This window comes from Natrix helvetica (genome assembly GCF_964273705.1).
Source record: "Natrix helvetica genome assembly, chromosome: 10".
NCBI classification, from domain to species: Eukaryota; Metazoa; Chordata; class Lepidosauria; order Squamata; family Natricidae; genus Natrix; species Natrix helvetica.
Window position 1 is genome coordinate 10845483 of NC_138561.1, and position 24058 is coordinate 10869540.

Consider the following 24058-nt stretch of genomic DNA (forward strand, 5'->3'; position numbering starts at 1 on the left):
GAAACTTTGAAGATGCCGATCAATGGATTCATTTCCTTGCACCAGAAAAAAATAATACCTATTATCAATTGAGACATTATGTAATAAATAGGAGATTCCCAGAAATGAAGTGTCATTGACGATATTTTAGTACTTAGGGGGGAAGGGAATGTGAGCAGGTTAGGTATTTATTTATTTATTTATACACTTTAACCAAGAAGATGTTTTTTTCTTTTCTTTTTTTTTAAATGTAGCTAAGTGGCAGGTGCTGGATTTACTGAAAACTAGCATGAAAAATCAGTAAAACATCTCAGATCTAAAAATAAGCCTTCAGGCAAGGTCTGGAAGAGGAAAATAAACTTTGCTAAAAGCGCATTTAGATCCATTTATGAAACGCTAGAGAGATGTCCCCTTATTCTTTTTCTTTCATCTTTCATCTTTTATTCAGTAATAGACAAATCTGCAATTGGTTTTGGAATTTCACTCCCAGACAGTCTGGTTTAAAACCTAACTTGATTGTGTTTGGAAAGAAAGAAAGAAAAAGAAAGAAAGAAAGAAAGAAAGAAAGAAAGAAAGAGAAAGAAAGGAAAAGAAAAGAAAAGAAAAGAAAAGAATAGAATAGAATAGAATAGAATAGAAAAGATTGGGACCTTGGAGGTCTTCTAGTCCAACCCCCTGCTTAGGCAGGAAACCCTATACCACTTCAGACAAATGGATATCCAACATCTTCTTAAAAACTCTCAGTGTTGGAGCATTCACAACTTCTGGGTGTAAGTTGTTCAATTGATTAATTGTTCTAATTGTCAGGAAATTTCTCCTCAGTTCTAAGTTGCTTCTCTCCTTGATTAGTTTCCACCCATTGCTTCTTGTTCTACCCTCAGGTGCTTTGGAGAATAGGTCGACTCCCTCTTCTTTGTGGCAACCCCTGAGATATTGCAACACTGCTATCCTGTCTCCCCTAGTCCTTCTTTATATTAAACTAGACATACCCAGTTCCTGCAACCATTCTTCATATGTTTTAGCCTCCAGTTCCCTAATCATCGTTGTTGCTCTTCTCTGCACTCTTTCTAGAGTCTCCACATCTTTTTTACATTGTGGCGACCAAAACTGAATGCAGTATTCCAAGTGTGGCCTTATTTTATATATATTTTCTAAAGCATTTTAATCTGCTCGAGAATATCTTAACTCCAACAAATTTTATCATCATTTTGCTTATTATTATTTATTACTATGCATTGGTATACATAGGCTGGATTTTTACTTGTATAGGTAGGTCTGCATAAAAATAATTTAAGTAGAAAAGTATCAAATAATCACATGATTTCTAAGTTAATGTGGGAAATTTCTAATGGGTTGTTCCTCTAGAACAACTTTACATTTAAACATTTTTCTCTCAGTCATGTAAAATATATATATTTATGGATTAAGATGGAAAGAAGCCCTTCAAATTGAAAATATACCAGCAAGTTGGTTGACATACAAGTTGCAAAAAGAAAAAAGAAAATAAAGTAATATTAAAATTGCAAGAAAGAAATCTGTAATAACAGCTAATGTAAATAGGTGAAAAGTGTTTCATCAGTTATATACATCAGTATTATATTACTTTATGCAAAGGTCATATATGTGTATATGTATCATTTAAGTTTAATTTAAATAATAATATATAAATAATAGGAGAATACAGAGAATTAGAGATCATTTTTTTCAATGCATTTATAACAATAAGTCAAGGTCATGAAATTAAGAGCATTTTCAGATGATTTGCTATTTCTTTTAGAAGATCCAATAGAGGGAATAGAATTTGATATGTTATCAGGTTTTGAGATTAATAATCTGAAGACAATATTAACAAAAATATGAAATTAAAAAATCAAATGGAAATAATTGAGGATGATAGTTTAAAGAGAGAGAAAAATTATAATGCTTGGGTGTTATTGTGACAAACTTGTACTGTATGCTATTTCAAAATAATGAATTAAAACATGGAATGAAAGAATTAAGGCAAATATACATGTGCCAGATAATGTTAATATCAGGGTTCCAAGTAATAAATCCATATCAAACAAAACTCCACGCCCCACAGATTCCTCAAATAATAGCTTTATTGGAAATATCATATTGGCACAGATCTTGTGAAAACCGACTCTGAAGACTCCTGTGGAGTTTCACCTAATTAAAAGTAAAAGTTTTTCTACTTTATCAAAACAATTGGTCACATGATCCAATCGTGGTGCAGTGTGGCAACTGGGTAGCATCATTCTGCCTTCCTCCGACCAGGTGTGAGAATGTCCTTGGTTCCCAAGAGAAAATATTTTGTTTTGGCTACATAATCCCTTCTATCTCAAATCCCACCTCCCTATCCCTCAGGTCCAGAGTAGCAACATTGAAGCGGTCAAAAACGGCTTCAGTCAGGTGAAGCTTCAGGGTTTGACAATTGCAGGATCTAATCTGGGTTGGTCTACTAGAGAGAAGGTCCCTGAAGATGGGCTCCAGCACAAGTCCAAAAGCTTGATAGACAAAATCTCTGCTCCTGCTGATCGACCCAGATTGGAACCGGCATGGAATGAAAGTTTCACCGTCCCTAACTCTGACCATCTTACAAGTCCAAAACAATTAATTCTGAAATTGCAAACTTTCAAAGAGAAGAATGATAATTTTTTTCTCTTGCTTTGCTACTTTTATAGAACAGGACTAGGCTGTGCAGCCCAGAAGTGCAGAGCACCCTCCCCTCCCCCTCCCCCCATAAGTACCGATCTACAAATTGGAGCTTCCCCATAATGCACATTCTATCCCATTAAATATGAAATGGCGCGCTATGTCATCTGTATGATAGAATATGCCATCTAGCATCCATTAGCACATTAATACTACATGAAGCCATTATGCTGTTTCCACCTCACTCTTAACATAATGGGTGATAATATGGGGAAAAGAAATTCAATAGTTTGGTTCTCGGGGGGAGGTATTTTGCATAACTCGCAACGTTTTCCACACTTTGACAGGACTGGATCATTCCTGGTGTGGTATCATGTAGAATACAGTAAGAGGTATGATCCTTATTATTCACATAAAGAGTCCATGTGGAAGCCTTCGTTCAAGCATGGCTTCTTCTGTGTGCTTTGTACTTCTGAAATGTACCTGGTAGCTCTTATATTGCTAAACCTTACAAATCAGAAGTTTCCATCAACAGCAGGGACATGCAGTCAGGGGAGGCAGGGGAGGCAGAGCCTCACCGCTCTCATCATGAAAATAAAAAAAAAGGGAAAATGTGCTGAGGAGCCATCTGCACACGTGGTCTGGGAATGGGACCACGTGTGCAGGAGGTTCCTCTAGCCTCAGCCTCCCTCCTGCACATGAGCCTTCCTAAGTCAACATGAAAGGGACAGCGGAGCGCGAGCTGCAGTCCCCTTCATGTTGACTCAGGAAGGCAGGGAATGGGGCCACGTGTGCAGGAGGCTAAGACAGCTTCAGCCTCCTGCACATGTGGTCCCATTCCCCTCCTTCCTGAGTCAACATGAAGGGGACCGCGGCTCACGCTGATGACGTCACCAGCCTCACCAGCCATAAACCTCACCGCACGTCACTGATCAACAGTAACCTGCAATGGAGTCAATCTTTTAAACCTGTGGCAACATCTTGACCAAGCCTTCTAACTCTATCATCTAAATAAAAAAAAGATGTCGAGACTCTAAAAAAAATGCAGAGGGGAGCAACCAGGATGATTAGGGGACTCATTGACATCCATCAGTCTCAAAAGATTATGGTATCGTGCTCTGGAAATAGGTAAAACTGGAATGTCCTCTCCAGAGCACGAGGCCTGGGTAGATTAATATGGAGTAGCAGATTACCCTCTCTCCATATCGCTGAAATATCCAATGGAATGGCAGAGCCAATATGATTGGTTTCAGCTGCATTTCAGGAGTTACCAGAACGTGGTTGTACACAGTCACGAACTGCTTCCGGGACTCCAGTTCCGGATTTTGCCTCGAAGTTGACTCCTGAAGCCTTTGCAAGTAGTGGATATAGCCACAAGGCACTGGAGGTTTGTAATCAGAGTTTGCCTTTTCCTAGAAGATGTTTCTGCCACTTTATCTTTATCTTCCGCCTTCAAAACCGTTGACCGTCTTCTCCTGTAACCCTTGAAAGGAGCCCTTACAAGGTGTTACTAGCTGGGCCAGCTAGACCAAGGTTTTCTAAGGAGGTGTTACTCCTCCATCACTCACCCTTTGTCCTGGCTTGTGACAGGCAGAGCCTGACTTCCCAAACATTGGGCCCAGGATGGTGTGTTTAGGGGATTGGAGACTAAACATATGAAGAACGGTTACAGGAACTGGGCATGGCTAGTCTAGTGAAGAGAAGGACCAGGGGAGACACGATAACAGTGTTCCAATATTTGAGGAGGGGTTGGTGCTCATCTCCATTTCAAAGTCGAAAAGCCAGCATTGTCCAAAGACGTCTCCTTGGTCATGTGGTGAGCATGACTAAATGCCAAAGGTGCACGGAATACTATTACCTTCCCACCAAAGGTGGTTCCTATTTTTCTACTTGCATTTTTATATGATTTCGAACTGCTAGGTTAGCAGAAGCTGGGACAAGTAGTGGGAGCTCACTCCGTTATGTGGCCCCAGGGATTCGAACCGCCGAACTGCCGACCTTTCGATTGACAAGCTCAGCATCTTAGCCACAGAGCCTTTCCTAATTTAGGAGCTCTAGATCTTATCTAAAATATGTTTGGTATGACGAAGAAAAGTTGGGGGTGATGAAAAGACTTTTCTAGAATCCCTGGAAAGCTACTTGCCCGTCAGCATAGACTGTTCTGAATCAGCTTTCTATCTTTGGAATAGTAATTGCTGGGACTGGAGAAAAGCGGGTGGCTTTAAAAAAAAGGACTAATGGAAGCCCTGGAGCGTTCATGACTATTTTTGAATTTGACCAATTGTTTTGAAAAGCTCCAGCTTGTTTCATCAATGACAGTTTCATTGAGGGTAAAGACTTAAAACAATCAGTTTCTCGGCACTGGCTTTGAGTGCTTAGTCGGATGAGCAAAGCTCAAGCAAGCAATAAATCAGCATACCCCAGCTCCTAATGACCTCATTTGGCATGCCAGGCAGAGGAAGAATTTATAAGGTCTGGGAACTCCTGTCTTCCCCCACCAATCTCTCCAACTGGGATATTTCAAGCAGGAGAATCTGGTCTTCTCGACTAATGTTGCTTCTTCCCTCCGATTTTTAGCAGCTGCATTTATTCCAAGTGGGGGTTTCTTTTTTTCCTTTTCTTTTCCCTCACCCCAATATAATTTCCCTCCTAGGGATAACTGATTATCATACTTTGCTACTCCCAGGGGCAATGGTGTCCTTATTTTAAGATTCATTATCAAATATTCAAAAGTATGTTGGTCTTAGATCGTAAGTAAATTAAACAAATGTTTCTCTAGCAATTGCACATTTTAGCTCATTTAGATGGCACTTCATTGCTAAAGAACATGCTTCCCGGCATGGTGGAAGCCATTTATTTAAAAAAAATAATAATTTGGGAATCAGTATGCTGGTAGTCCTCGACTTACGACCTCAATTGAGCCCATCATGTTTGTTGCTAAGCAAGACAATTAAGCGAAGTTAACCCCATTTTATGATCTTTCCTGCCACCGTTGTTGTTAAGTGAACCACTGCAGTTGTTAAGTTAGTAATATGGCGGCACAGTGAATCTGGCTTCCCCGTTGACTTTGCTTGTCAGAAGGTTGCAAAACCACACGACGCTGCAACCATTATAAATATGAATCAATTGCCAAGCATTTGAATTTTGATCAGGTGACTTTGAGTAGTTGGGAGAACTGGTGAATACCACCTCTGATTGGCCCCACTCCCATCTATTCTCTGCTTCCGAAGTCCCAGCTGATCAGGAAGAAATGGGGATTTTGCAGTAACTTTCCCCTGGAGTGGGGAGGGAATGGAGATTTTACAATATCCTTCCCCTGCCATGCCCACCAAGCCACATCACGCCCATCAAGCTACGCCCATAGAACTGGTAGTAAAAATTGTTGAATCCCACCACTGGTCGTAAGTGAGAAAAACCGCCATCAGTCCCTTTTTTCATGTTGTTGTAACAGTCAAAGGATCATTAAATGATCTGATGTAAGTTGAGGACTACCTGTATTTCACGAAGAAGTAGCACAAGGAAGTAAAACTTTGTATATAAACGCATAACAAGGTACCATTAAACAAGCTTACTTGGATCTTTTCTGCTTATGACTAAATCAACATGTAAGGATATCTGATCCACCTGATCACTCATTTCTCCTGACATTTTGGTTAGGTATAAGATGCTTTCTGTTGGGGAGAGAGGTAGGAAGGATGGTAAAAAATAAATGCTTGTGGCAATTATGAAGTTCACAATTATACCCACTGTGTTATACCCATTTTAAGCTGTCCCCTTAAAAATGTTTAAAACAGGGTGAGTTATAGAACAGTTCTCTTCAACATCTGGTATGAGAGGGACTGATACTATTAATGAGAATCTAAGTGTTTCAATAAGGTTCATCTGTGAAGCATCTGAAGATACGTGCCGATCTCCACCACTGTTCTTTTCGAAATGAATTTTCCGCCAGCTCAATCGCAGATTTTCCTAAAGTCCCAGAACTGCGGATCAGAGCCTACAAACAATGTTGTACTGCTAGAAGCGATTTTGTTAATTGCGGAAAATATGTATGGAACATTTGCTGCAAGTGTTCTATCCACATATTTGTATGAACAGTTTTCAACAGCTGGAGTGCTAATTAAATCAGCAAGCAGTTCTGTTCATGTCTACAAGTCATCATATTCTGTTCTGAATTGCTTAAGTTGTGGAAAATTCATTAGTAGGAAAAGGAATCCCTGTTACTGTATGGGTTTTTTTTCCCTTGAAAATGCCAGCGGGCGACACCTAGGAGTAGGTCCTTCTCTGTGATGGGCCCAACCCTCTGGAATGACCTCCCCCCCGACATCAGAACCACCACTGACCTCCGTTCCTTCCGTCAAAAACTAAAGACTCACCTGTTTCAATTAGCTGGCCTGGCACACTTTTAGTCTTACCCCCCGGGGATATATTTTAATTGGGTTTGGGTATTTTAATTGGGATGTTTTAGGGCTTTTATACTATATTTATTTCTTTGTACAGTCTCACCTCCTCCACTCAAATGCTCAAGTATTTAATTGTTTATATATTATTTATATTGTTATTTATGTATTTTATCTGTGTTTCATTGACTGTACACTGCCCCGAGTCCCTTTTTGGGAGAGGGGGCGGTTTATAAATCCAAAGAAATAAATAAAATAAATAAAAGGCCAAATGAGGCCATCTGGAGAACCATGGAGGTCAAATAGAAAGATATTTTGCTGGCCTCCTCCATTTGTCCCAATCCCCTCATCAGGTACAAACTAAAAATGTTCCATAAACAGCAGGTTCCACTTTTCCTTTCCTGTTTAAAAGTAAGGTAAAGGTAAAGGTTTCCCTCACACATATGTGCTAGTCATTCCTGACTCTAGGGGGCGGTGCTCATCTCCGTTTCAAAGCTGAAGAGCCAACACTGTCCGAAGACATCTCCGTGTTCATGTGGCCGGCATGACTCAATGCCAAAGACGCACGGAACACTGTTACCTTCCCACCAAAGGTGGTTCCTAATTTTCTACTTGCATTTTACATGCTTTGGAATTGCTAGGTTAGCAGAAGCTAGGACATGTAATGGGAGCTCACTCCATTCCGCGGTGCTAGGGATTCGAACCGCCAAACTGCTGACCTTTCTGATTGATTGAGCCACTGCGTCCCTTCAAGAAAGGTCATAAAATGGGACAAAAGTCCCTTAAGCGGTTGTTACCTTCCCACCAAAGATGGTTCTTATTTTTCTACTTGCATTTTTTTTACATGATTTGAAACTGCTAGGTTGACAGAAGCTGGGACAAGTAATGGGACAAGTAACTGCCGAACTGCCAACCTTTTAAAAAAAGTACAGATTGCTAAAATGGCAGCTCTCAGCTGTTCTACATGACTCTTCCCCCCCCCCCAACATTTTGAAGAGCTAATCTTTCCTAATAAAATTTTTAAAAAAGCATTTTCCCTAAGTGTGAAAATGAGAAAATGATTAACCTTAATAAGGTGTATAAGTAGTAATTAAGGATCAGAGAAAATTAACTTGCTTCACAGTTTAATGCAAACTTTTCCACAGATCAAACGTTTAGTCAAATATATTAAGAAAACCATAAGGTGATTTGAAAATTCACATTTTTCCCCCTCTCAATTTCATAGCACAGTTTAACGGTTTAAATAAAACACTTGAGAATGTGTAAAAGAAGGAAATGTGTATACCCATCAGCATATTGCTGATACGAAATTAGAGGTGCATGATGCTCACAAGGACAACATAAATAAAGATTATCTAGGATTCTAGCACCAGAAATGTATATTCTAACCGTTGCAGCTTTTAGCATTGGGTGTATTTATGGTGAAAGAATTCACTTCCCCAAATAATATAGATCAAGCATCATTTGACATCAGAAAAGATGTAATGGGACAGAATAGCTTACCATTTGCTTCCACATTGGCCACCAAGATGTATTTGACAGCTCACTAGAAGTAGAAATAAGAAATAGGGAAAATATTAGCAGATATAATTTATTTTCTCTTTTTATAGAATAGAGTGGAGTGGAATGGAGTGGAGTGGAGTGGAGTGGAGTAGAGTAGAGTAGAGTAGAGTAGAGTAGAGTAGAGTAGAGTAGAGTAGAGTAGAGTAGAGTAGAATTGAATTGAATTGAATTGAATTGATAATTGGATGGAAAAGATTAGACGATGAAAGATGGTATTGCCATGTATGCTTACATTGTTGTCATTAAAAAACCCATGTATATTAATACTAGAGTTATATAAGTTTGATTAATATAACAATTAGTATAATTATCATTATTGATGCTTGTATGACATTAACAAAATGAATTATACCTAGGGACCACATTGTTCATGTATTGATATTGAGGTATATTTAAAAACAAAAAAAACCCTAATAAAACATTTTTAAAAACAATATGGTTGGCATGGATTTAAGTTAGCACGATGTATGAGCTCAGTTGTTACAAATGAGAAATTTTCCCACGGAGTGCTTAGATGTGGCTCACTGGGCTGCCCTGGAAACAGGAAAAGACTAGCCTGTGGTACATCAACCAATGAAAATGGAGCTTGGAAGGGAAAATGGAGTTGCGGGAGATCGTCACGCCTGAAAACGGCGTTTAGGAACCCATTTTCTCAGGCAGAGTGCTCAGCCAGCACAGGCACCCCTGACACGAGTGACATCGAGCTGATACTAGCCCATCCCCTCAAGATGAAACACAACCCTGATGCGGCCTTCAATGAAACTGAGTTTGACACCGCTAGTATAGACTCTCCTGCTTGAGCAGGGAGTTGGGCTACATGACCTCCAAGGTCCCTTCCAATTCTGTTATTCTATGTTCTTTTATATGAGTTGTATGAAGACGTACCATACATCTCAAATCAGTCTCAAGATATTGATAACGTCTATTTTTAAAGGCATGTGAATTTGTTGCTGTCATTCCTTCTGTTGGTAAAAAAAGGCAACATTAAAAATAAAAATATGGGTTTCTGTCTGAATGGTTTTCTGTGATGAGCCGAAGGACAGAAAGAGGGAGTAGTGAGCTCCCTCCCATATTTGGGCATACCAGGGGTTGTAACACAAATACATATACATACATACATACATACATACATACATACATACAAACATACATACATACATACATACATACATACATACATACATACATCATATATATATATATTTGTTTTCGTAGATTTTCACGGGTGTAGGTATGCACAACTGGTATGCCCTTTATTTATTTATCAGCACAAATACATGTGGAAGTAGAACTTCACAACAGGTTGCATGCACTAACGTCCTTTAAAAATGGATTTTTAAAAAGTCTGGAGATGCAGGAAGCAGGCATCAAAATAATTGGGTATCAATGCTAAGGACTTCTGCTATGATATATTGGGAGTCTTTGTGAGTCCACTGCTTATGTAACACCAACCATAAAGTCCAAGGACAAGACATTAAAGCTCTATTTTCAATCACTGAACAGTTTTCTTCCCCCCTTAGGAATCTTGGAAGTGCATCATTTATGATTTTGTCAATGAAGAGGAAGACAGCACTCCATCAGTTCACATGTTTCCTCCTTACTCTTCAACACTACAAAACCCTCAGAGCACAGCAACTGTTGGGGCTTAATGTGAATGGTCTGAAATTTGCGTACTTAGAAAATCCATAACTAGGAAGACTCATCGGTACTTTATTCTTGACGATGAATATATCCAGCTACAGATGGACTATCAAGGTGGGCTTTTTTTTCCTTCTTCTTTTTTAAATGGTGCTTTTAATGCTGAGTGAGATGCATACTGTATCACCCCTGCAAAGAAGAATTTGGTAAATAATTAATTATAAACATGAATGAGAATGTTTGCCTGTTCAGACAGACATAATACATTGTTGTAATCAATTCCCTTCCATCCCCCCCATCCTCTGTCTGTCTGTCTGTCTGTCTGTCTGTCTGTCTATCATCTATCTATCTATCTATCTATCTATCTATCTATCTATCTATCTATCTATCTATCTATCCATCCATCCATCCATCCATCCATCCATCCATCCATCCATCCATCCATCCATCATCTTCTATTATTTCTCTATTATTCATCCATCTATTTATCCTCTATCATATCTTTCTGTTTATCTGTCATTCTATCTCTGCTTTAATTATTTGTTTTTAAGTGGAAATGTTTTTCCTGGTATCTTGTCCTGAGCAAATGAAACCTATTGTGGTCTTTGTTGAATCAGTGCTTCATAAAATAATATCTGGAGGGTCTGACAGCGTTGTTTTCAAAACCTTTAAAGATCCCGTATAGCCTGACACTTTCTTTAACACTGAAGGTTGCCTTCCAAAATTGCTGAACTACAAACATCAATACAACTTGTAATTCAAGTTGTAAGTAAGGATGGTGTCAGTCTCCCTGGGCTCAGGGATAAATCTCTGTGTGACAATTTTACACAGATGAACTTGACTGCTAGGCTTGAACCTAGCTAAACACTCTCAAACACACAATTTGGTGGCACTAGATAAGATACTTTATTGTAGATTAGAACGGAGCCACACGTTAGTTGTCCTGTGTTGGCACAAGAATGCAGTTCTCCCTTATGTCTTTGTTTCAACCTTCTGTTTCTTCTTCCCACCTTTCGGCCATTTTGTGCCCTCTGCTTCATGGCTTTGAAACCAAAAGGTTGTTAACATAACTGTCCTGAGAATCATTAGCTCTCGTCTTATCTTTCAGAGTTGGTATGCAGGTAGTGATGTGGCCCACTGGCGGCCAGCAGAGCTGGCAGCAGAGTGGGACAGTGAGGAGATTGGGGAGGAACGTGAGCCAGTCCTGGGAGTTGAGGAAAGCTGAAATGAGGGCTCCGCATTGGAGGCAGAGAGGGAGCTAGATAGCAGTGAGGGAGAAGAACAGCTGGAGCCTGTTCCCAGTGTGTGCACGGGCAGAGCTGCCAGAAGACAAGAACAACTAAGAAAGCAGGGTCGAATTAAGAGTAAAGCCACACCTTGGAGGTGATTGGCCCCTCCCACAGGAAACAAAAGAGGAACGAATGAGGAGTGGGCTTTTGCAGGAAACAATTTGTTCATTCGGTCTGGAAAGTTCTGGTTGTGATTATAAGAGATTCTGTGCCAAGTTTTCTTTTGCCCTGTGTTTGGAAACTAGTTATCTGGCAGTGCTCTAAACGAGATAAGGTTTGTGTTGATAAACATTCCTCTGAAAGACTGTTTGCTAAAGGCTTACTTACTGCGAATGAAAGGAATTCACAGTCGTGTAAATAAAAGAGGTTTTGTCAGAACCAAGACTTTGCTTCTTGCTTTCTAAGGAAGTCTAGGTTGGAACAGGTAGAATCTAAGAGATAACAAATATGATGTGGGAACATAACCAACTCATTTTAAACTAGCCACATTGACTTCAAGCAAGTCTACTTTGTGCTTGCCTTGCCACAATTTTTTGAACTTGGCTACTAAATACAAACATTTTGAGGTTCCAACTTAAATTGACTAGGTTCATGCAAAGATGCCCATCTGGGAAAAGAAAAAAAAAAGTCAAGACTTAAACTAACCAAACTTGGCTAATTGATTTAATCTTGATACTAGATTATTTTTTTCTAAATTCGGTACATAACAGTTGCATATGAAATGTCTCAGGATATTCAGAGATTCCTGATCAGAGGCAGCATCTGAGGAATTTCGAAGAAAGAAAAGCAGCATTAAAACCTGTAATATTTTAGGGATCTGAACAGCTTTTTCATTATTATTGTAGAGAATTGGAACTCTTCTCAAATCAACACATTTGCATCGAACTCCAACTAGGCACAATGAGTATTTGATGTGTGGAGAAGCTGCTTATTATGTCACTAGTAAACCAGCTTACTCTGTCTATTTAATGTTTTTATGGGGATTTGTATTTCTTCTGTCAGTTTTCCGCTAGCCTGACATTTTCAAGGAAATATCCTGCAACTAAACAGCTGTCTGCTTGAGCATATAAGTAATTGCAGAGGGAGGGGAAAAAAGTCATTTATTGCCATCTCTGTCATTTCTCGCCTTAATGAGAACTAAATTGATAGATTAAACAGGCCAGGCTAAGAACTAGTCTGAAAGCTATCTCGGAGTGCTGCAATGGCCACTACAAGTGGTTTTTTGGGAGTGGATTAGCGAAATCACTAAGAGATGGATCTATCTGTAGCTCTTGGCTATGGAAGTGAGGAACTGAGAATACACATTCAAAAGCAGTGTCATTTGTCTACCAAATGAAATGATAATAGTCTTCTGCACTGTATGCTGCATTTAAACTTCCCAGGAGGTTCAATTAAATGTTGAAATTAAAAGTGCTGAGCTGGAAAGATTATTGGTTTGATCTGGGGAAGCATCCCTTCTCTCTCCAATCAGCTTCTGTTTTTTGTCCTCTTATTCTCAGGGTGCTTAACAATGAGACAGTGGCAAGAGTACAGAGACAGTAACAAGGGTGATTAGGGGACTGGAGGGTAAAACTTATGAATTGGCTTGTAGGAATTGGGTATGCCTAGTCTAGTGAAAAGAATGACTAGGGATGACATGAGAGTATTCCAATCTTTGAGGGGCTGCCGCAAAGAAGAGGGGGTCAAACTATTTTTCAAAGCATCAGAAGGCAAGACAAGAAAGAGTGGATGGGAACTCGTCATGGAGAGAAGCAACCTAGAACTTAGGAGAAATTTACTAGCAGTGAGAACAGTTAACCAGTGGAACAGCTTGCTTTCAGACGTTGTGGGTGCCCCATTGTTGAAGGCTATTAAGAAGATTCTGGACAGCCACTTATCTGAAATGAGCAGATAAGACTAGACTTGAAGACCTCCAAGGTCCTTTCCAACTCTGTTATTCTATTTTCTAATGTCTTTTGAAGCATCTTAATGATGCTTGATGATACATTGAAGCCAGTGGTGGGATTCAAAAAAAATTAGTACCAGTTCTGTGGGCATGGCTTGGTTGGTGTGGTGTGGCTTGGTGGGCATGGTGTGGCTTGGTGGGCGTGGCTTGGTGGGCGTGGAAAGGACAGGATACTGCAAAATCCCTATTCGCTCTCGATCAGCTGGGACTCAGGAGGCAGAGAAGAGATGGGAGTGGGGCCAGTCAGAGGTGGTATTTATTGAATTTATTTACTGAATTACTCAAAATTTCTTCTACCGGTTCTCCAGAACTGGTCAGAACCTTCTGAATACCACCTCTGATTGAAGCACACTATATTTTTGGAGGTAATAAACTATACTCAAGTTTTCTCTAACCCACTGTCCTTGTCTTTCCACACTTCTCAATCTGCAAAAGCCTTAATTGGAGGATTTTTTTAAAAAAAAATCCTTTTAATTGAAGTGTGAGAAATTATTGATACTGGAGACTGTTGGAGAAGTAATCATACACTGAAGTACAAAGAATTCCTGCACACCAAGAGGTTGGTGATCTCCTAACAAGTAAAAAGAGTTGTAGGAACACCACCCAGGTGCAAGAAAAAATCTCACCTCCTTTTAAATAATCATCAAAAGCCATTTATCTTTTATTGAATTCAAGGAACTCTGTTAAGAAAAATGTAGAATTTTCCTGCAGATCATCCGCATGGTGTTAAGTCAGCCAAATGGGAGCTTTTGTTTAAAGAGGACAATGGCATGCCGTGTGTGGGTTTGTTTGTGTGTGTGTGTGTGTGTGTGCTATTGCTACTTGATCTATAAAAATGGAGCTCCCCCTTCAATCATTACTGATAGTTCAACAGCTGAGAAAGCCGTGAATATTCCACACCACGTGCATTGTACTGTTTTACGTTCATCATACTTTTAAAAATGTAACGGGAATTATTGAACGCCTGTTGAAGCTTTATCTATAGTACCTACATAGTATCTGTGAGTATCCACATAGTATGATTATCTAAGAGATCATAGACGGATGACGTCTGCAAATTGAAAATAATAACTCAAACACCAAACATGCCTGAAGTGGAGCCTCCTTTTGGAAAGTGGAAGGATCATATGCTTGAGCATTAATTAACATGAGAAAATAAACACATGGCTGTAAATTGCTTTTCTGAATAGCACTAGAGGCCATTTGTTATTCCTAAACACAAATTTAGAACTATCGTGTTTTCTGCGCTCGGTGCTTATTTAAAATTTTGTTTTGTTTTACGGGAGACGCTTACAACCACATTTATGTCTTGGAAGGACAGGATGAAATTTGCAGTGTCGTTCCCAGAAGAAGGCAATGACAAACAATTCATACTATTGACAAGAAGAAGGTGGGGGGGGGGAAGCCTGGTTGTGTTTGTGTAGTTACCGGGAGCTGAGCTTGCCTTGAAGGTATTTTTACTCCTCTAATGAAGCTTACTAAATATGAGATGGTTTGTATGTACAAACAAGGAAGGATGTGTTCTTTTTTTTTTCCCTAAAAAAAATGAGAGGTCTTTTTTTTTAAAAAAAAATGGGATTTGAATTTTATGTGCATGAGTCTGCAGAGAAGATTTTTTTTTTTATGAAAATGGGATAGATGATCATAGGCATGCCTGTAGGAAAGAAACCTGTACTTTTTTTGAGAAAGACAGATGCACGGCTCCGGGAACTATACGTCGGGAGAAACTGTCTTTGTTTGCTTTCTGCTCCTTAGACATCTAACTCAAAGTGCCAATCTTTGATGGCATGGATGAATAGCACTTTCAGGGGGAGAAAGAGAGAGAAAAATATACAGTGTAGAAGAAGCATGATATACCAAGTGTAAAATACTGCAGGGGAAATCTTTACAGTCAGAGTTATTTAAATAATGAATGCCCTTGTCCTCAAATTTCCTCTTGGGTTTCTGGCTTGGTTTTAAGCAGTGGGTGTCCAATGCATATATGCTTACAAAAGAACCACTGTAACTAATATACATATACATATGCATATACATATACATATACATATACTTGTCTGTCTGTCTGATTCTCTCTCTCTCTCTCTCTCTCTCTCTCTCTCTCTCTGTGTGTGTGTGTGTGTGTGTGTATCTTTGTATCTTTGTATCTCTGTGTGTGTATATATGTTCCAGCATAACTCTGGAATGCCTTGAGCAATTTCAACCAAACTTGGTAGACAGATAACCCAATTTGTTTCTCTGGAAACAAATAGTGTGGGGTTAAGACACCCCTAACACCCCTGAGGCTGTGTGTTCTGTTAAGATACAGCCTGTTGTACCTTAAAATGGCTTCTACCGTACTGCTGTAAAATGGCTTCTACTGTACAGCACAATGGAGTTGCCATGGTAACGGCTTCACAGTACTCTATAAGGGAGCTCCCTCTGGTAAGGGGGGAAATCCAACATTAAAAATTATGTTTGGTCCGGACATTCCCCTAGTTGCACAGTACAAGGGTGACATGTGCCGTTCTAGGAGCATGTAGAACTGCACCCGTTTGCTGCATTCTGTACCAATTGAAGCTTCAGGGTATTGTTCAATCATGGCCCTTTGTAGAGTGCATTGCAGTAGTCCAATCTGGAGGTGATCAGAACATAAGTGATTAGAAGCAGGGCCTGCTGATTCAGAAACAAAGGCCTGCCTAGTCATGTCTGCCACCTGCTCTTAGGAGGACTTCCCCATTGTACATGGCATCTATTTGGGGTCATCTCTGGACTCCTCCAATCCAAAGCCACTCAGTCTTGCCAGCATTCAGCTGTATCTTATTTTTCCCCATCAAGATCCTCCCAGTTTTCAGCTACCAGGATAAGATATTCATAGCATCACTTAAATTGCCTGGGGTGGAAATATATAATTGGGTATCATCAGCACACTAATGATACCTCACCCCCATGGTGATGGATGATTCACCCAGCGGCCTCATGTAGATGTTTTATAAAAAGGATCTTAATTGATAGTCCAGCATATTTCCCACACATTTCTCCTATGTGGTGATGTAGGTCACATCAGTGGTGGGATTCAATTTTTTTTACTACCAGTTCTGTGGGTGTGGCTTGGTGAGCGCGGCATGGTTTGGTGGGCGTGGCTTGATGGGCATGGCAGAGGAAGGATACTGTAAAATCTTCATTCCCTCCCCACTCCAGAGGAAGGTTACTGCAAAATCCCCATTCCCTCCCGATCAGCTGGGAGAATAGATGGAGATGGGGCAGTCAGAGGTGGTATTTACCGGTTCTCCAATTACTCAAAACTTCTGCTACTCATTCTCCAGAACTGGTCAGAACCTGCTGAATACCATCTCTGGGTCACATCCACCAATGGGTCCAGTATTTCTCTTTACAGCCATCCGACTTGTATCAAAAAGCTTTCCTTTAGAGAATACCCTGTCATGTACTATAATGTAAATAAGAGAGAGATGGCACAGGTTTTCATTTTTCTGAATATACTGAGTTGTCAGGGATGCTGAACACACAGCAAAGGACCCACCTGAAGTCAGAATTAAGTTGGTTGATATTCATTTATGACTCCATGATGCAATTACTGAGAAGCATCTACAGTGCAAGATGGGCTAGCAAAGGCTGTTTGTCATCAGATTTGACTGAAAAACAGATCAGATAATATATTTTCCCTCAGCTCTCTGAGGGATTCTCACAGCTCTGTCTTCAGCCTAAAAAGCCTGACACCGTCAAGTTTTGTTTTTATAGAGAATGTCAATCATCCACATTTCAGCACTCTTTTACTTCCCTTCGTTTCCTCTCTAAGAGTTGATGTTTCTGAAAGTTGACTTTGATATCAAGAGGGAAAACAATAATTTAAACAGTGGGTTTTGGGGTTTTTTTTTGCAAAAGAGGAAGTTTAGCTCTCTTTTTATACACATGTATATATGTTTTACAAGCTATTATAATATATAACATTAGTCGAGTGATTTTTAAAAAGAGGAAATGGGAGAATTCTCCATGCCCTCCATGATAAAATGCATAGCATTTAATCTATCTAATCAACAGGATGCATATATTGCTATGACGCTCACCTTTAGGAGGCAGAGCCAAGGGGTGGAGTTAAGACAGGAATTAGCCTGGAATCATTAAGTTCCCACAAGTCCAGCCCCCCTCTCCTTTGAATTCTGTTAATGCTGAACAATGGGTTGACTAGATCCTTGTGTATGTATGGTTCTGATTCTTCACACCTGATATGCTTTGTAGAACATTCTTCCCCATCCCACCCCACCCCAAAAAAATGAGGTTAGCTCTGCCCTGCTATATTTCTGGAAGTCCCCCAGGACCTGGTTATGTCACACAACTTGGGAATCACAGATAATCAGCGATACTTAGATAGCTCCATTCTGCTCTTCATTTTGTTTTTCAATTTTTTTAAAAAATAATAGAGGTAAGGTAAAGGTTCCTCTCGCACATATGTGCTAGTCAAAATGCCGAAGGAGCATGGAACACTTTTACCTTCCCACCACAGATGGTACCTATTTTTTCTACTTGCAGTTTTACATGCTTTCGAACTTTTAGGTTGGCAGAAGCTGGGACAAGTAATGGGAGCTCACTCCATTACGCGGCGCTACTGATTCAAGCCGCTGAACTGCTGACTTTTCTGATTGACAAGCTCAGTGTCTTAGCCACTGAGCCACCATGTCCCTTTTTTAAAATAATATTTTGTGTTTATTAATAAAGTAATACTTAATTGCTATGTTAATGAATTTATGAGGGCAAAAGAAGAAAGGGACGACAGAGAATGAGGTGGCTGGGTGGAGTCAGTAAAACAGTAGGTGTGAGCTTAAATGGACTCCCGAGGATGGTAGATGACAGAAAGGCCTGGAGGAACATTGTCCATGGGGTTGTGATGGGTTGGACACGACTTTGCAACTAACAACAACAACTAGCTGTCAGAAGTGAGCAGAATTGCTCAATAGGAAAGGATTCTTCCTTCCTTCCTTCTTTCCTTCCTTCCTCCCTCCCTCCCTCCTTCCTTCCTTCCACTTTTGAGTTTTCCTTTTTATCATTTTTGTACAAGTACTTTAAGCTATTTGATCTCAGGTTTACTGCAGAAGGGTGGTGTAAGCTGATTTGGAGCTAAGGAAAGTGGTCTTTAGGTCCATAGTGTATGTAGTTCTGGGACTAGGGGTTGGAAAATATAGCTCAGACTGGGAAGCCAAAAGAATCTCAAAGTAAGACAATTATAAATCAGTGTTATTTGCCAAGAAAGCAAGCATCAAAATGAACTCAGAGGAGATTTTTTCCCCTTTACCTAACCTGACATTAGTGTGGTTTAAGAAACAGGGTTAGAATATTAAAGACTGAATCATTAGAAGCTCTTGATTGTTGTACTTTGTACTTAGAGCCAGCTTAATAGAACAGCAGTTGAATGATTAACTATAATGATTGATGTTTGTCATTGTTTGTCTTTTGTCACACTTTGATGTGCAAATGCATTCTGCCTTAATACGTGATAAATGACTGGCTGCCTTTAATTGTTTATGAAAATAATTAAGGTGTTTGAAGAACAATAGTGGTATTTATTTTTAAGCTTCTTATTGTTTAAATTACCCCTTTCAGTTGAATACTTCCCTGCAATTAAATGGCAGAGAAAGATAGGGGAAGAGGGGTGGGGGAGGGGTTTTTTTTTTATTTAATTTTGCAAACTGATACAGCAGCTTGAATCTTATTTCATTCTGTGCTGTTTCATTGTTTGAGCTTCTAAAGGACAAATTACAAACCAGGACCTGAATCGGATTTTAGGCTCATTCCATCTTTGCCAAAGAAAATTATCAACTGAAAGTAATCCCTCAAGAAGCATTGTGGAGTAATGATTTTTTTTTTTTGCATAATGCAGAAATCCTATTTCCTTCCCTCCTCCAGGGATCCTGAGAATGATACAGAGAGTCCATCTTCTCAATTCTATAACAATTAAATAGCAAAAGGAATGGAAATGGGATGGAAAATCAGGTGTTGGGCTTCGTGACTAAATTGGAATAAGAAGTTACGTCTCTTGTATCCTCCATGGGCACTAAAGCTCTTATATTTTGTGAATAGTTGCAAAATGTTGCGGGGGGGGGGGGGGATGCTATGAAGGATTCCAAAGCTTCTCTTCAAAGGTTTAAAATTTATGAGACTGAAAACCAAATAGTGAGAATGGAATGTTTTCTAGAGCAGAGATGTGCATATTAAATGAACATATAGCTCAAATATGAGTTGCACAGATGTCTATCATTCCACCATTCAGCCTCCTGCCTGACCTTCTAGGCTTCAAATCAATCCCAAAGAAAAAATATTATGGGATATCTCATAATCAGAATAGAATAGAATAGAATAGAATAGTATAGTATAGAATGGAATTCTTTATTGGCCAAGTGTGATTGGACACACAAGGAATTTGTCTTTGGTGCATATCCACTCAGTGTACATAAGGAGAATAAAATACATTCATCAAGAATAAAAAGATACAGCACTTAGTGATAGTCATAGGTTACTAATAAGCAATCAAATTATACTAGGAAACAATGAAAATATAAATTTTAAAAGTACATGCAACATGGTTATAGTCATAAGTGGGAAGAGATAGGTTAGGAAGAGAATAATAATAATAATACAGTCTTAGTAGATAAGTTGACAGTGTTGTGGAGATTAGTTTTTTAGCAGAGTGATGGCATTTGGGGAAAAAACTGTCTTTGTGTCTTGTTGTTCTTGTGTGCCCTATACTGCTGTTTTGAGGGTAGAAGTTGAAACAATTTATATCCAGGATGTGAGGGGTCTGTAGATATTTTCACAGCCTTCTTTTTGAACTTGTGCAGCGTAAAGGTCCTCAATGGAAGGCAGGTTGGTAGCCATTGTTTTTTCTGCAGTTCTGATTATGCTCCGAAGTCGGTGTCTGTCTTGTTGGGTTGCAGAACCAAACCAGACAGTTATGGAGGTGCAGATGACAGACTCAATCATTCCTCTGTAGAACAGAATCAGAAGCTCTTTGGGCAGTTTGAGCTTCCTGAGTTCAAACTCTTCTATTCTATTCTATTCTATTCTATTCTATTCTATTATCAGCAAGAAAAGCTGGAGAAGGATGGGGAAATATGTGAGATTAAAATTGTGCTATCAACAGTGTCCTGTGCTATCTCACAGACATAAAATCAGCTCAAAAACACACCATAACAAACAACTCTACCGAATGAGGTAGAGACACTGAAAGTTTTTTTTTTTTTTTTTTTTTTTACAGGGAAGGTAAGCCACTGGGAAATTGGAGCAGAGATTTTGCCGGAGTTTTATTTTCTATATGCAGCATCAGGGTGTCATATAACAAATAATTAATGGAGGTGGGAGAATTCTCCAAGTGACTGAGCCGGCTGCAGAAACTCTGATAAGGACAGACAGGCTCACACCAGGAAAGCCTTCGGGGACAGCAGAATGTGTGATTAGTCCTTCAGTTTCCCCCTGCAAAGAAGCCACCACTTCCATTCCAGGAGAACCTTAATGAAGTTTTATGATTATTACTTTTTTGCTTGACTTATCCTGGACAACTTGTGCTAACTCAGTCAGGCCCCCATCAATCACTGCAAGACTGCAGTTCTATCTATGTTGGTTCAGAAATAAGTTTCAAAGAGGATGTGGTTGGCTTGCAGGATTTCAGGAATGGGGAACATCTGATTCCCTTTTGGAGGACACAAGGTTACAGCGGTGGTGTGTGTGCTTCGCGCACACTTTGCATTTGAAATCAGCACTAAATCTTACGTTTTTCTGCAACCCTGGTGAGTAAAATAGCTGAGACACGGTCATCCACTTTGGATAGAAGGAGTGGAGAGAGGAGAAGGAGAGAGGAAGTGGAAGTAGAGAAGAGAGGGATGGTAGAGGGAGAAAGGAAGTAGGGAGGAGGAGAGAGGGAGAGAGGTAGGCAGTGGTGGAATAGGGTATAACATGGTGTATGGAAAGCAGAAGAGCAAATATGGTGGGTTGGTGGTAAGAGGAATTGATATAATATTGGATAAAATAAAATAATGCTTGTTGAGATGTAATGGTATACTTGTAGTTACTTGTATGAAAATAGAATTTTTAAAAAGATGCATCTTATGAAAATAAAATATAATAAAATAAAATATGAAAAAAAAATTCTGCCTACCAGATATTAATCTGGCTAGCATCCTTCAGCACAGATTCAGCCCATTAGTTTGCTGGTTGTGAGCAAGAGGTAAGAGACGGCAGCAGCTGTTCCAGATTGCCATTTTGGGCTCTGCACCTCACATTTTTAGCCTCCAAACGCTCTAATCGCTGCCCAAAAAGGTGTTGTACAAAGGCAGCGATCGTCAGCGATGCTCTCTGGCAACCCAGCAGCCTTGAATGGGCTTAAAATGGAGCGTTTGGAGGCTGAAAACGTGAGGCGCAGAGACCAAACACGCAAGCCATTGTCTGCGGCAATCTCTGCAGCCGGAAAGAGGCTGCACAGACGCTGAAGGATGGGGGCGGGCAGGTGGGCAGCGCTACATTTGGACCATAAGATGCACCCAAATTTTCAGCCTCTTTTAGGGGAGGGGGAAGTGCATCTTATACTCAGAAAAATATAGTATGTACACATCCTTGTCTAAGAAATACACTTTAGAAAGAAATGTGGGTATAATAAAGGAGTCGTAATGACACAGTCTTTAGAATGCAGTATTGCAAGCCAACTTTGCATTCCCACGCCAGGAGTTTGATCCTGAAAGGCTGAAAGTGTACTCAGACTTCCATCCTTCTGAAGTCAGTAAAATGAAGAGGCAGATTTTGGGGGGGGGGGACAATATGCTAAGGTTTGAATTACTCAGATAATTATGTAAAGCAGTTTGGAAGTCTAGGTGCTATTGCTATAATTCATATTTTACAGCCTTTAAAATGTTGCTGATTTATTACAAGACCTTATTTTTTTCCAGATATCGGCTTTCTCCTGAACTGCAGATCAGGTTATAGGATAATTCAACTTTATACAAGATGAACAGAGGAAGCCAGGGCGTTCATAATTGACTTATGAATCTTATAATACCTTTGCAAATAAAATAGCAATCTCCTATGGAGTACCGTTATTGCATCTCGTCTGCGTTCAGCTTCAGCACTGCGGCTCCTTTCTGTATTCAAAAACAAAAGCAAAAAAAAATAGATATATGGCACTGCCAGAGAGTCAGGTGTAACCTAATGATCCATAAGGATCAACTTGTCAAAAGGAAAGCTAACAGTAAGATCCAGTGTATAATGTTTGAGCTGCCTTACTGTCCCACTGGGGATAATTAGTTCAGCAAGAGCAATAACCTACCCCAACTGAACAGTGTCCTCCCTATTTTACCCTCATGGCAATTTCTTGAGGTCAATATTTTTTTTTCTGTACTGTCTGATAAATGGGACAATTTAATGCTAGTATTAAAATAATTTAAATACATAAATAAATGCCTTATGCTGGGGTATGTGATACTAGAATCTTATTGACACTGATGTGTGTAAGGTAAAGGTAAAGATTCCCCTGCATGTGCATGCTAGTTGTTCCTGACTCTAGGGGGCAGTGCTCATCTCCGTTTCAAAGCCAAAGTCCCAGTGCTGTCTGAAGACGTCTCTGTGGCCATGTGGCTGGCATGACTAAAAGCCGAAGGCGCACGGAAGGCTGTTACCTTCCCACCAAGGTGGTTCCTATTTTTCTACTTGCATTTTTACATGCTTTCGAACTGCTAGGTTGGCAGAAGCTGGGTCAAGTAATGGGAGCTCACTCCATTATGCGGCGCTAGGGATTTGAACCACTGAACTGCTGACTTTCTGATCAACAAGCTCAGTGTCTTAGCCACTAAGCCACTGCGCCTCTTGATGTGTGTACGGATATCCAAGTTTGAGCTGTCAAATCTCATCTGGAATTCTATTTTTTTTTTTAATTTAAACCAATAAAAGGAAAACTGCAAAGTTTTCTTTACTTCCAAGGCATCTTGTTTGCTACATTCAGAAGCTTCCACAGGCAGGCTTAGAAATAAATTTAGAATCAACTTACTTAAGCTATTAGATGCTCAGCATAAGTTTCTAAATGAAAACATTCCATACAGTTGGCTGATCGCCTCGGTAGGAATACATTCATTGAAGGAAGCTCACTCTACTTCTGGGTAGCTAAATCCACCACTGAACTGCTATTACTGTTATTACCCATTCTGGAGAACCGGTTGTTAACTTTTTAAGCAGTTTGGAGAACCGGTTGTTGGAAGAAATCTCATTTTGTTTTCTTCTACTTTACAGCGCTAATCCTGTAAGGAAGGCAGGAAGGAAACAGTCTGGTGTTGTTTCTAGCCTCATCTTTATTGCCCTGCTTTCAGAAACTGACTGTCCGGTTAACCCTCTTTACATTGTAACAGCTAAGGCGAAGCACCCTTCTATGTGAGTGATGTTGAGTTGGTCACGCCCACCCAGTCACATGACCACTGATCCCCGGCTACCCAGCTGGTCATTAGGACAGAGAACTGGTTGTTAAATTATTTGAATCCCACCACTGAAGTAATACCTATATATAATAGGAATATCTTCCTATAACTGAAATGCATCCGTTGATTTTCAACACTATGAAATTCAATAAA

The 24058-nt window shown here is 39.8% G+C and overlaps 1 long non-coding RNA gene across 2 annotated transcripts in view; it reads left to right on the forward strand.

Moving 5' to 3' along the window:
• The window catches only part of LOC309397429, a 270598-nt gene extending 247791 nt beyond the window's left edge, over positions 1 to 22807 (forward strand). The window contains exons 4-6 of one of the 2 annotated variants that reach the window (XR_014176255.1): positions 10115 to 10349; positions 20710 to 21238; positions 22391 to 22807. This is a non-coding gene — a long non-coding RNA (uncharacterized lncRNA). The remainder of the gene's footprint in view (positions 1 to 10114; positions 10350 to 20709; positions 21239 to 22390) is intronic. The other variant, XR_014176256.1, reaches the window with a different exon arrangement.
• Positions 22808 to 24058: the final 1251 nt, after the last annotated feature.